The 14,505-nt window shown below is 39.0% G+C and overlaps 1 protein-coding gene across 4 annotated transcripts in view; it reads left to right on the forward strand.

Moving 5' to 3' along the window:
* Positions 1-1,682: 1,682 nt before the first annotated feature.
* LOC140714252 (mitogen-activated protein kinase 8) overlaps positions 1,683-14,505 on the forward strand; it is a 114,761-nt gene continuing 101,938 nt past the window's right edge. For 2 of the 4 annotated variants that reach the window (XM_073025297.1, XM_073025299.1), the window contains exon 1: positions 1,684-1,839. The gene's annotated coding sequence lies outside the window, so the exon portion shown is untranslated. Of the gene's footprint in view, positions 1,840-14,505 lie in introns of all 4 variants that reach the window. The other 2 variants (XM_073025298.1, XM_073025300.1) reach the window with 2 other exon arrangements.

Raw genomic sequence — 14,505 nt, forward strand, 5'->3', positions numbered from 1 at the left:
CACACCATTGGGAGCATTTAATAGATAGTGGGAGCTCATCCCCCACCTCACCCCCACCAATGAGAACTTTAAGGAACATTAAATATTCAAGGAAAATTCCTTCTGGAAGAAAAGGCCAAATAAAACAGGAGATATGCTCTAAATGAGAATGGCACTGAGATAAAACCAAAACACCTATTTTAGATGGATCCTGCTGAGCCAACATATATTAGCCCAAATCCTGTGTTTACCCTTTCTTGTTACAACATTTAACAGTTCCTCTTAAACAATTCATTCTCTTTCACGCAGAGCGAAAGGATTAGTATTTTAAATACAGCAAGAATGAACAATTTTTAAGTATTTTTGGATGGTAATAGCAGATCTAGTGGAACTGCTGATTCACAAGGCAGAGACCAGGGGGTCAAACCTCAAAAATACAACTGCAGATGCTGTGGATCAAAGAATATGTACACAACGCTGGAAGAACTCAGCAGGTCAGGCAGCATCCGTGAGAAGCCAACGTTTTGGGCTGAGACCCTTCATCAGGATCTACTTCATCAGGGTCTACTCTTCCTGCTGAGTTCTTCCGGCGTTGTGTACGTATTCAGGGGGTCAAACCTGACTTCTGGTACTCTTTCAATGGGGTGTTCACGTTTTCCCTGTGACAGTGTGGTTTTCCTTCTACATGCCAAAGATATATGGATTGGTAGGTCACCTTGTCTCCATAAATTGTCCTTAGGATATTGGTGAATGGTAGAATCTGGAGAGAGTTGATGAGAATGTGGTGAGAAAAAAACAGGATTAATATAAATGGGTGGTTGGTAGTCTGCGTGGACTCAGTGGGCTTCAGTGGCTGTTTCCATTCTGTACCTCTCTATATTTTCTCTCTCCTCTTCAAAATATGAGCCTTTCCAAAATAGTGTTCCGAACTCTCCTGGGGTTTCTTGGAGTTTCTAGGAATTAAAGGTTAATTTCCAAGACAACGCTGCAATAAAGGTGGGAGGAAAGATAGGTTATAAAGCAAAAAAAGTTTGTTTTGAATACCTGGGAGGAGCTGATAAGAATGCGGATAGAATATAATGTGCAAATGGGTCAGTGTAGACTTTGAGGGCCAAAAGGGCAGTTTCTGTGCTGTATGAATTTATGACTCCTCTCTAATAAGGTTCTGTGCAACTTTGAATGGGAATCTGGCACACTGTTTTCAAAATAAATCAGTAGGATTTTCGTTTTCCTTATATATCATCATTTTGTATTGGTTTTTATTATTGTTACATGTGAACGGCTTTTTTTTTTGCATATTATTCCATACATTCTGTACATCAGGGTAGTAAGAAGAAAATACAAAATGCAGAGTATAGTGTTACAGAGAGAGTGCAGTGCAGGTAGATTGGTAATTTTACCAATAGGAGGTGTGTGTTAGTTGTGATTTGTTGTGGGAGAGCGAAGGCTTCTCTTCTGTGAGTGCCAGTGTTGGGAGGCGTGGTATATGTTTTTGCAGGAAAGAGGGAGAACAGACAGCCAGCCAGGAAGGGCAATTTACCAGCCTCACAATGTCCCACACACGCTCCCGCCTGCCCCTTCCCCCATGATCACACACTAGGGACTCTCAGGCGCGCTCCCCCGCCCAAGCGCGCGCACGCCTGTTCACGGGACGCCGTGTCCGCGGGAGCGCGCGTGGCAGCAGCGCGCACGCATGGGGGCTGACGCTGGGTTTTTTTGCGCAGTTGCTGTGAGGGACGCCGGTCGGTGGGGAAGTGGCCGCTCGGTTGTTTGTGTCGCTCTCGCAGCTCTAGCGTGAACGGGAGCTCGGGCCCTGGGGGAGAGCGGAGCGGCCGGAGGAGGAACAGGCAGAGGCCGGGGGTGAGTGAGGGCAGGCCCAGTGGCTTTCACCGGCACGGAGGGAGAGAAAGACAACGGGCAAACGGGGAGGCGCAAGGCCCTGTTTATAGGGGAGGGGGCCCAATATTACGCCCCCTCCTCACGGGGAGCCTAATGTAAACCCTCCTTCCTCATATCCGCAGAGGGCCGACTTGTTCTGTCTAGGGATCCCATCTTCTTCAACACGCCATCATTCCCCCACCCCCAAAATCCTGGGGTGCCATTAAGTAAACCTCTGTCTCAAATCTGGGGGGGTCCCATTGTGATTCCCCCAAAATCCTGTGGGACCCCATTGATAACCTCGAAACATCGTGGTGCCCCATTATGTCTTTCTTCCTCCCCAAATCATGGGGTGTCATTGCCTCTCCCTGCCCCCCCAAATCCTGGGGCCCATTGTGTCTTTGCCCCTAACCCCCTCCCCCAATCCTGGCGTTTTATTGTATCATGCCCCCTTCCACCCGGATCTTGGGGGATCGTTGTGCCCTATCCCAAAATCAGTAGATTCATAGTTCTGTGCGGCATGGAATCAGGTCTTTTGCCCCAACTCGTCCATACTAACCACCTGAACAGGTCCCATTTGCCGGCATTGGCCCGTATCCTACCCCTTCCAGCCCGTGAACTTCTCCAAACGTATTTTAAACATTGTAATTGATCCCATTATCTTCTCCGCCTCCAAATCCTGGGTTCTCCATTGTACACCCCCTCCAAAATCGAGCTGGGTTCCATTATCTTATCTCCTCCCTCCAAACCCCCGGCCCTGTTGTTTCGTCCCATTCTCCAACCCCTCGGGTCACACCCCTTAAGCGTCCTCTCGCATACCCCTACTGCCCGACGCACGGCGAGTGGACTAGTTCCCTTCGCCTTGTGTGTTACTGGGATCACCCCTTTCTCTGATGTCAAAACCAGATGAGCCTCGTCACATCTCCCCCACCCCCTGACTGACACCCTCCCTCTGCTTCCCGATTTCCCTTTCTAGGGAATTTACACCCTCCTGCTCTCCCTCCCCACCACCGTGTTATGACTTAGTGTCCCCTCCACGCTTCCCGGGATCCTGCAATGGGCAGCATCGGTATGCCTTCCGTTTACTTTCGCCGGAGACCCATCTTTCTATGGTGCCTGTTTTAGTTCACTGTGCACCTAAATGCTCTGAGGATCGTAAATAGCTCCCCTGGGGCATAGCAAGAGGTTTGCCCAGTCAAAGGATCTTTGGTTGTGGTTTTGCTCGATTAATCCTGTGTTTATTTTTAAACATTCGGATAAAATTGGGCTTTGTGAAACTTGGAATTCTTTTCGTTTCTTGTATTGATAATCGCGATACCTTTTTTTTGGCTGATACTTTGACAGTTCTTCACCTCTGATTATTGTCTCTCGGCGTTTACCCGGTTTTTTACCATCTTTTTAAGATACCCTTTTGTTTACATTGAAACGATGCCACTTTCGGTCCGATTGGAGAATCAAGCGAAACTCAAATTTCAGCATTGTCTCTTCCGTTGCACAATATTCTACAGACGCTTAACAAAATTTCAAAAACATAGCTGCGAGGTGGACGCTGTTTCATTGTAAAGTGTGGTTGTCGAACCTTCGAAATCAACGCTTGTGAAATTACAAAGGATTTGTTATTTTAATATTAATTACATGCATTTGGTCATTTTTATTTATTACAAATGACCGATAATGTTTCACATTCGTTTTTCATGGCGAATAGCGACTATTTTCTTGGAGGTCGTACCCCAGATTATAAAACAAATGTTGCACGCTCCAGTTGTCCTATTTACTTCATATCCCTTGCTGTCTTTCTGACTCCGCCACCACCACCCTCCTCCCCACTGTTCCTTTGTTTGCGTCGTTCGGGGTTCTACGAAATACAACGATCAATAACATTAGCGAATTGCATAATTAACTTGTGTTGATGTGGGAATGATAAAGGGTGTTTACAGGTACTTGTGCTTTAGTTGGTGCAAAGTTTAGTTTAAATGGTAAAAAAAATATATATTTTTATCTTTTAAACAAAGCACTGATTCAGAAGCACTGCAGTTACAGTTTTTAATTTTATTTATTTCAAGAGAAAATTTGGAGGGGTAACTAATTATAGCGCATTATTGTAATTTTGGCACGTGCGTGGACTTGTTAAAATATGCTGTTAAATATCTTGCAATAATAATTAGGTTACATTCCTCTTAAAACAACACAGAAAAAACTAACACTTTATCTTTGTTTATCTTTATGCAAGATTTAAATTGAGTACAAACATCTCTCATGTGGACAAGCCTTGTCAACATTTGATTGTATGAAGTACATGTTCCAGTCAGGTTTCCTGACTTACAAACACCATCTGTCTGTCTTCAAAACCTTGTTTATCAGGGTTGTCAAATCTTTTAAATATGGCTTTTGTTTTTAAGATGGTGTAGAATAGTTCTGATCACTGTTACCATGTGGCTCTATTGCTTGATGTTTGAAGTTATTTTGCTATTTGCAAGCATTGTTTGAGCAGAGAATAGTTTCTGTGGTAAATTTATTGAGAGTCCTTTTGAGATGTGAGGAAAGATGTATTTTAGAAATACATTAAATATGCAGGACTTAACATGTTATTTGCATCTTGAATATATTGTCTTTTAAAGTCGTGATTGTCATGTACATAAAATTCTTCAAAACCTATATCTTAAAATTTCAAAGTTATAGTCCAGTCTGTAATTTGCATATATTAAAGCAGATATTGCAATTTAGCAAATGAAGTGTTTATAATCTGGTCTACCTTAAACTTTTAACCAGTTTAATTCATTTGGTCCATTTGAATGCCATTTTTGCATTTACACATGATGTCTGCATTAGTTTCATTTAAGTTTAGCTGTGCAGCAAAAAAAACCCTCTAAAGATAAGATAGTATTTCTATGTAATGTAACTTAAAATTGCCTCAAATACACTCAAAATGTGTTTGAAAACAGGATTACTTCGGGTACAGTGTTTCATTTCTCTTCAGATGTTTTGCATGTAAATTGTATAAGCAAGGTTAAAAATTTTATGTGTTGAGCATTGTCATGTTTGTCTTTAATTGTGCAAATCATAAGTTTAAACAAAAACCCTGTGAGCATTGGCTTGCCAGATATTTGGTTGGTTTTCACTGGGAGTTAGTCCAGTGATTTTTAAAAATATCTGTCTATCTATTCTCCACTCTCCACTCTCAAACAGTGGCAGTGCAGCTCATTTTTATCTCCATTTGTTGGGGGTGGAGGGGGAGGTAAGACAAATGTGTAATTGCCATCAGTGCTTGCTCAGCCAACAGGCTGACTCTATGGTACAGAGGGTGTGGAATTAAAAGTGACAGGTGAAATTTACCTAATCTTTCCAGATTTCTTTTGCAACAATAACTAAATATGATGAGTCACTGGCTTGAAGATTTTCAGAAGATCTTTTAATGTTTTGGAGTTATGACTAAATTACCTAGATGAAGTATAGCCATGTAGCTTGGTTGTGAATGGAAATAATGTTAAATGGAGCAAAAACATGTTTCTTTACCAACAATTGTGTAATATGGGTTGTTTCTTGCCACAAATACAGTACCTGGAAAGTTTATGCGTGCACCTGAAGATTGTGAGTTCATCTCCAAGTCCAAATGAATCAAGGAGCTTACGCTGCTATTAATGCCCCAAAGAGCATACACTTCTGGAAGAAGTTATATCTATTCTAACCAGGAATGCCTTCAGCTTTCACCTAAAGTTATTTGATGACCCAGCATTCACCAAACAACAAAGCAACTGTTCCAGGGTTTCTGTTTACTGGGGCATCTGGCACTACTTCAGTATGGTCTTATCTAATAATCGTTAACAATTAATTGGCCAAAACTGTCAACTGGGACACATGCTATTGGATTTACCTTGAATCTCAGATAACTATTAAAAGCTTCTGCAGAGTTCAATATCAGTTCAGTTACCCGCCTTGATAAGGATACTTTACATCAAAAGTGATGTACTCTCTTTATTATATTCAAATCCTTCATCACTCACTTTGCAAGTGGAAATAAATAAGACTATCTTCTACAAGGACAACAAAATATGAATGTCCTGAAACATGTTTTTCCTTTAATTGTACCCTGCTTAAAACATGATTGCTCAAATATCTTAGAGGTTTATGCATGAGAACATCCAGATCCCTTGCTTTTTTTATCCTCACACATCCATTTCCCTGAAATATTCAACACAGGAAATTCTGCACATTCTGGAAATATTTGCTTGTTTCACATTCATCCTGAAAGTGAGCATGACACTCATCCAAGTTAAACATTATTTGCCAGTCATGAGTCCATTTGTCCAGTAGCTTGACTATCCCAGAAGTAGGGAAGTACCGGGTATTTTCTTTACTCAAAAGTATCATCTGTAAATTCAGTCCCAACAGTTGTATCTAGATCTTGTAATAAAAACTATTTATAATCCCAGAGTGACATCCTTCATAACTGGTGTCTGAACAAATCAAAACTACAGTTTGACCTTGCTTTGCAAGCCCATTCTCAATCCATCACAAAATATTACTGTTTATCAGGATTCTTTCATCTTCTGTTCAGCCTTTCAGTGATATGTTATCAAAAGTGTTTTTGAAGTCTGAATAGGTAAGTCTATATTTTCCTCATCTACCAAATTTGCAATATAATTTTTATCATTGTTTTCAATTATGAAATTAGATTATTTGTAAGACAACAGAAAACTGTATGCTTGAGTTCCACTGCTTGACTAAACATCAAATATCAATGTCATGTAGAATTTAGCAGTAGGTTAAAGTATGATCCAGAGTAACAATTATTTCATTTTCCTTTACATGTGTGCTGGGAATGACATTAAACAATCTTGAATTGAATTGATAAATGTTGACAGATATGTAAAGATATGGAAAAGCTGGACCTTGAAGAGGATCTAACTTGATATGCTGCTTCATTGGAAATATTAACCAGATGTTTTTGGAATATTATGTATAATTTTGGTCCTATTGCTAACAGAACATTGTACATTAGAAAGAAGAGAATGGAAGTTATTGGGACTGAGACTGTAAGCTAAAAGGCACAATGTACAGTGATGCAGTGTTATGTATGGTGAAGGGAGAACAATATCTTGAAATTTGTGATGCTGCTGTACTTACAAAATATAAGGCAGACAACTTGTGCTGACTAGATTACTGTGAGGAGCAGACAGCACCGAGTTGCTTTAGTATTCATGCCATGCTGTACTCTGATCATTTACTATCATCTTGCTATTGTTTATATGTGTTTCAAGTTATAGGTCAGAATACAGGCATTGTATCTAAGATTGGACTCGTAGCAGTTTCTGTCACTGATCAACATACACAGTGCTGGCAATAGAACATAAAACAGTACAGCTCAGTGCATTCCCTTTGGCCTTGATTTAACACACTCTAAGATCAATCCTACATTTCCCTCCCACATAACCTTCCATTTTTCTTGCACCTAGGTGCTTATCTTAAGAGTTTCTTAAACGTTCTTAATGTGTCTGCCACACACCCACCACACTTTTTAAATAAAAAAACTATCTCTGACATCCCCCTTGTATTTTCCTCCAATCACCAGAAGTTTATGCCCTTATGTATGAGCCATTTATGTCCTAAGCAAGCAGTTATGGCTAATCTTAAGGTGATGCCCATCATACTGATTCTTTGGGTTATATTAGTTAGCAGTTTAAACATTATGGAACACCTATTTTTCTGTAGATTCACTTTATCCTGGTGTAGTTTGATTGTTACCTATCTATGCTTTGTCAGATAAACTGATCTTCCTCGAATCCTTCCTTTAAATTCTAAATTCCATTCTAAGCATCTCTACACAATTTAAAATCAGTCACCAGGTAATTATTATTTCCATTCACTCCATCAGTGGATTTCTCCTCTCAGCACAATGTTCCGCATTACACCTTGTCATGTTTGTGGCTTTGGAAATTAAATTAATTACTTTGTGGTTGTGAACTTGTGTCCTTTTGTGCTAGTGGGCACAAGTTCACACCAACAAAGTAATTAATAGTCCTGGTCTTTTATTAAAATCTTGGAGCTTTTGTGTGGTGACGAGATAACAGGGATCGTCGTAATGCAATTAATTTCTGTTGAGTTAAGTCACTTGGAGAGATTCTCTGCCATTGGTGTAGTTGTCCTAAATAACTGGTGTCCACCTATCATGAAATTCTTTTTTAAAAGAAGTTACTTGAGGCTATCTCAATTTTCATTTGTTCTTGTTTCACTCCAACAGTCTATTTCTACTACAACAGTACCGGTATATGTTTGTTCTCAGAACATTGACATTATGATTTCATTATCTGTTCTGGGCCATGAGATTCATGTAGTTACTTAGTACACATGCCATAGTGAACTGTTATAAGAGAAAATTATTTACTATTTTTGCTACAGTCAGGTTTAGGTAAATAAATTTTATAGTAATCAAAAAATCAGAGCTATCCTGTATATATTTTGAAGTACCGTAGTTTTTAAGATGCTGATCAATCTTTTGTTTAATGAGTACATATTTGCATTTATACTTTTGAAATTGGCCAATTGTTCTACTGCAGTTGTACAAGGCCTTGGTGAGACCGCACCTAGAATATTATGTTCAGTTTTGGTCCCCTAATCTGAGGAAAGACATTCTTGCCATAGAGGGAGTACAGAGAAGGTTTACCAGATTGATTCCTGGGATGGCAGGACTTTCATATGAAGAAAGACTGGATCGACTAGGCTTATACTCACTGGAATTTAGAAGTTTGAGAGAGGATCTTATTGAAACGTATAAAATTCTAAAGGGATTGGACAGGCTAGATGCAGGAAGATTGTTTCCGATGTTGCGGAAGTCCAGAACGAGGGGTCACAGTTTAAGGATAAAGGGGAAGAATTTTAGGACCGAGATGAGGAAAAACCTCTTCCCACAGAGAGTGGTGAATCTGTGGAATTCTCTGCCACAGGAAACTGTTGAAGCCGGTTCATTGGCTATATTTAAGAGGAAGTTAGATATGGCCATTGTGGCTAAAGGGATCGGGGTATGGAGAGAAAGCAAGTACAGGGTTCTGAGTTGGATGATCAGCCATGATCATACTGAATGACGGTGCAGACTCGAAGGGCCGAATGGCCTACTCCTGCACCTATTTTCTATGTTTCTATATATAATTTATTTAGATTTGTGAAATATAAAATTATACACTGAACTTTGTGAGCTGGTGAAATGGCTCATTCACTAAAAAGGACATGGGTGTACCATCACTCAAATTCGCTTCCAAGTTGCAGATCATCTTGACCTCCAAATATAGAAGGGTTCTTCATTATCATCCAGTTTAAATCTTGGAATTCCCTGATCTGCTGCTGCAAGAAGACTTTCACTAGAGAACAGCAGTGGCTCAAGCAGGCATCTTTCCATCACTTTTTGAAGGGTAATTAAGGATGCACAAAAAAATGCTTGCTTTGCCCATGATTGCTCTATGTAACAATTATTGGTCCTGTCACTTGCTCATTAAACAAAGTCTTCCCAGCCATCTGCCTACTAAACCTTCCCTATCTCAAACAGGTCCCTGGTGTAACTTCCTTTTGGAAGACAAACCTAATGATTATCAGGACTTTGTGCAGTGCTCACTGAAATATTTTGCACTATATATCATAATCTTTCAAAACAATCAAAAACTTAACCTTTTAATCAAAAGGTATAATTGAAAATAAAACTTCATTAAAATTAAGTATCAAAGTTATCTGAAAGTATAAAATACTTTATGGTTGTCTTCCTTCACACAGCTATAAATTCAACTATGCCAGGTCTATCCTGGTAACATACACAACAAGTTGGCGGAACTCAACAGGCCAGGCAGCATCTATGCAAAAGAGTAAACAGTCAACGTTTTGGGCCAAGACCCATCATCAGTCCTGATGTTTATGTCAACAGTTTATTCTTTTCCATAGATGCTGCCTAGGCTGCTGAGTTCCTTCAACATTTTGTGTGTGTTGCTTGGATTTCTGGCATCTGCAGATTTTCTTGTGTTTGTCAAGGTCTATTCTAGTAAAGTTTCCTTGGGCAGATTCCTCAAACATACATATTGTGGAAGTGTGGGATTTACATTGCACAAAGGAACCATTTGTCAGAGCTGTGCATTTATTTTTAAATTGGAAGATTCAGTATATTGTAAATATATGTTGCAAGAAAAACTTTGTGAACCCTTTGCATTTACCTGGTTTTCTGCATTATTTACTCATAAAATGTCTGATCAATAACAGACACAATCTGTCTGAACGAAAAAAAAGCAAACAATTGTACTTCTCATCAATATTGAGTACACCATTAAAACAATCACAGTCTTGGCTCAAAACAGCATGTAAACTTCTGGGGTAATCCCGCCTCCTGAAACTGTTGGGAGTCAGGTGTTCCAATCAGTGAGATGAGATTGGAGGTGTGGGTCATATAGGTGCCCTGCCCTATATATTTTTTTTAAAAAAGACACAGTCAGGTTACTGACAAAACCAGCTCTTCTGAAGAAAGATCTGTTTATGTGCACCATGCCTCGATCAAAACAGCTTTCAGAGGACCTTTAGAAGATGAATTGTAGAGATGTATGAAGGTGGGTAAAGCTACAAAAACATTTCTAAAGACCTGATTGTTCATCAGTCCACAGTAAGAAAAATTGTCTACAAATGGAGGAAATTTGGTACTGTTGCTACTCACCCTATGAGTGGGCATCCTGCAAAGATCACACCAAGAGTACACTGTGCAATGCTGAGGGAGGTGAAAAAGAACCCAAGGGTTACAGCAAAAAACCTGTAAAAATCTCTAGAACTTGTTAAAGTCTCTGTTCAGGTGTTCACTATAAGAAAAGCACTGAACAAGAATGGTGTTCATGGAAGGACATCACAGAGGAAACTACTGCACTCCAAAAAAAAAAGTTGCTGCATGTCTCAAGTTTGCAAAAGACCACCTAGGTGTTCCACAACACTTCTGGGACAATGTTCTGTAGACAGATGAGACAAAAGTTGAACCTTTTGGTAGAAATACACATTGCAATGTTTGGAGGAGAAAGGCCACTGCATACCAATGCCAAAACCTCATCCCAACTGTGAAACATGGTGGAAGGAACATCATGCTTTGGGGCTGGTTTGCTATCTCAGGACTTGGACAATTTAACAGTCATTGAGGGAATAATTAATTAAAAATTGTTTCAATACATTTTACAGGAGAATGTCAGGCTAACGGTTTGTCGCCTGTAGCTTAATAGAAATGGGATGATCTAACAAGATTGATCCAGAACACAAATAAATCAACAGAAAATTTGTTAAAAAGAATGGTTTAAAAAGAAGAAAATTTGTGTTTTGGAATGGCCAAATCAGAGCCCAGACCTTAACCCAATTGAGATGCTGTGACATACGGGCTGTTCATGGAAGGTATCCCAGAAATATGATGAACTGAAACAGTTTTGTATGGAGGAATGGTCTAAAATTCCTCCTCGCTGTTGTGCAAGCCTGATTAGCAGCTCTGAGAAGCGTTTGGTGAAGGTTATTGCAGTTAAAAGACGATCAGTTATTAAATATAAGGGTTTACATACTTTTTTCAGCCTGGACTGTGAATGATTAAATAATGTGTTCAATAAAGACATGAAAAGCACAATTCTTTGTCAATAGTTTAGGCAGATTGTGTTTGTCTATCATTGTGACTTATAGACGAAGATCAGATCACATTTTATGAATAATTAATGGAGAAAACCAGGAACTATAAAGGATTCACGCAAGTTTTCTTGCTGGGGAGATATCATTGAGGAGAGGAATTTCTGAGAATGCATTTATTGTAGGCTGGCTTAGTGTCATTACAGACCTTTGAACTTTGCTGCATTTCTCGCCACCTTCAATGTTGCCATAAATGTTTTGTTGAAGCAACGGGAACAGGATGCTCACTGCTGGCCTGAACAGCACTACCTGAACCTGTGAAAAATATAAAGGCTTTCAGAAGAATATAACTTTTTTAAGTTATTATTTCAGCAAACTGATTTGCTGCAAAACTATATGGCTTGACAACTGAGGAGTGGCAGAATTTCTAATTGCTGACATTAATGGAGAAAAGTGGTCCACTTGTTGGTATCTCCCAGAGTTAAAGAAATATTTTTTTTGTTGAAGAATCAAACTGGACGTCTTCTGTATTGATTTGAATTTCTGTCATCAACGATAAATCACATACACTTTCAATGTCAGTGCTGCTTGTAATATTTGTTGGTTCTGTCCAGTCATTAAACTGATTGAAGCCCAACAGTCTACTTTCCAGGAGTTCACTGTAGTCAGTGGTCAGGAAGACACTACGAAGAATCAAATAGCCTTCATAACCATGTGTTATTAATCGTGGCCTATTAGTATCTAATGATAACAGTTGACTTTTAGGTCAGCTGTTTGGATGGATCCTTTCATAATCTTAAAAATGGTGGAAGATCGGACCACTTGTGGTAACTTGAGTCAGTATGGGGCAGTAAGATCCTATCTTCAGCCATCTTTTGTTAAATGCTCCCATTTACTTAAGGAGCCAACTTGTGTAAGGGGCATGTAGAAAATATCATGTTTTAAAATAGTTTCAGTTTTACATTACTTGTTGATCCGAATGGTTTCTGCAAAAGAACATCACCACCTTTGCATTTTATTTTTATGTCTTTTCTACAGCTAACATTAGTTCAAACATTTCAATTTAATATCAGAGAATGTGTACAGTATACAACCTGAAATTCTTACTCTTTGCAGACATTACATACTTAGTGATGCAAAATATGTCTTCCTTTATCAGAGAGAAATTCATTCAGACATTTTGTTTGCACCAGGGCTGAATATTCTTTATTGAAGTGCTGATATTTATGCTTTGCACTGCGATGAGATGACTTAAGAATAGCTTATAGGATTATCTGTGAAATTTCATAACTAATCATAGCAACCTTTCCATTTAAAACAATTTTGATTATTATGGAATTGGGTAAGTATGGGGACCCTTGCTGTTGAGAAATAGATTACCTGTTCCCCTGTATTCTGTGAACTACTAGTTCAATACTCATTGGGTCTGTTACTTTAGAACATGCTATCCCTAATTTACGAAGTTAGGGTCACCAGGACTTTTTTTTCCTCCTTAATTACTTCTAAATTTGTATCTAAGTTGATGACACCAGGCTGTTAGTACTCAGAGGCAATCTCGTAAGTTTTGTGTATAAACTTGATGGCAGAATAATAGTGAATGATGATTTGCATTATCTGTGTTTGCTATTGTCTGGGAATGCATATTTCACTAGATGTGTCCAAGAACTTGTGTTGTTTTTCTCGTCCCTAACTTAGTAATGCAGGGACAATATTGATCATTTCAGCACAGCCCAGAAATGGAATGTGTATCAGCTAAAGCTAAATTTACAAGATATTCTATCACACCAAGAAAAGTGACTTTCAATCCTGCTATCTAAATGCTAACAAGATGGAGAATAAAGTGTTTAACAGATGGGTACAGTTATGGATAGGACTTCAAGGTGTTGATTTTATGCTCTCTTCTCGCTGCTGCCAACAGGAAGGAGATACAGGTGCCTTGGGGTTGCACACCACCAGGTTCAGAAACAGTTATTATCTTTCAATCTAAAGGCTCCTGAACCAGTGTGAATACTCACCTCAACTCTGAACTGATTCCACACCTATAGACTCACTTTCAAGGACTTTACAACTCAGGTTATCAGCGTTATTTATTTATTTCCTTTTGTATTTGCACAGATTTGTCTTCATTTGCACATTGCCTATTTGTCAGTCTTTGTAGCTTTCTAATTGATTCATTTGTATTTTTCTCTGCTGTGAATGTCTGCAAGAAAGACTGGATCTTAGGGTAGTATATGGTGAGATAGTACTTTGATAGTAAATTTACTGTCGACTTTGAACTTTAGTTTTTACTTAATTTCATTGCAAATTTCCTCAACAGAATTCTGTTCAGAATAGTAATACCTGCAGCTGACAATGTACATAGTTATCAAAAAATGTGTAATGAATTTTAATCATGCAGGATAGTTTTGCAGACAGTGACTGTGGAAGAACTTCTTGTGCTGTACAGTATGTCAAGATTTCCCAGTTGCTGCCTCTTGTTTGACTTAAGATTTCAGAAGTTTTAAAGTAAACTATAAAGTACCCTCTAGATTAGAGCTTTCAGTTTCTGAAAATTAAAAACTTCAGATGCCGGATTTCTGAAATGACAAGGAAATGCTGGAAAGACTCAGAAAACAGCACCTGTAGAAAAAGAATTAATGTTTCAGTTTGAAGGTGCTTTATCGGATCTGATAAAGAGAAAGCAAGCTGTTTCTAAGTTGCAAAGAATGGGGGAAGAGATGGATAGAACAAAGAGACTATCTCTGAAAAGCTCTGACCAGTATTATTTTTGTGATAAGTTGTAAATGATTAAACTGACAAGGTAATGTGAGCAGTTATACAGAGAACCCAAACAAAAGAAACACAAGCTGTGGAATAAGGTCGTACAGAGAACAAAAACAGTAAAGATATTTTCCCCTCACAACCATCTCAACTCTGCTTCCTCCCAATCTGTGTCATTCCATTGTCCTTGCTTCTGTGCTCCAATAAGGAAGCTTTCTACACAGATGCCTCAAGATATCTTCCTTACTCCTGAACTTTGGCTTTCCCTCTACCATA

Source organism: Hemitrygon akajei, chromosome 21 (genome assembly GCF_048418815.1).
Source record: "Hemitrygon akajei chromosome 21, sHemAka1.3, whole genome shotgun sequence".
Taxonomy (NCBI): Eukaryota; Metazoa; Chordata; class Chondrichthyes; order Myliobatiformes; family Dasyatidae; genus Hemitrygon; species Hemitrygon akajei.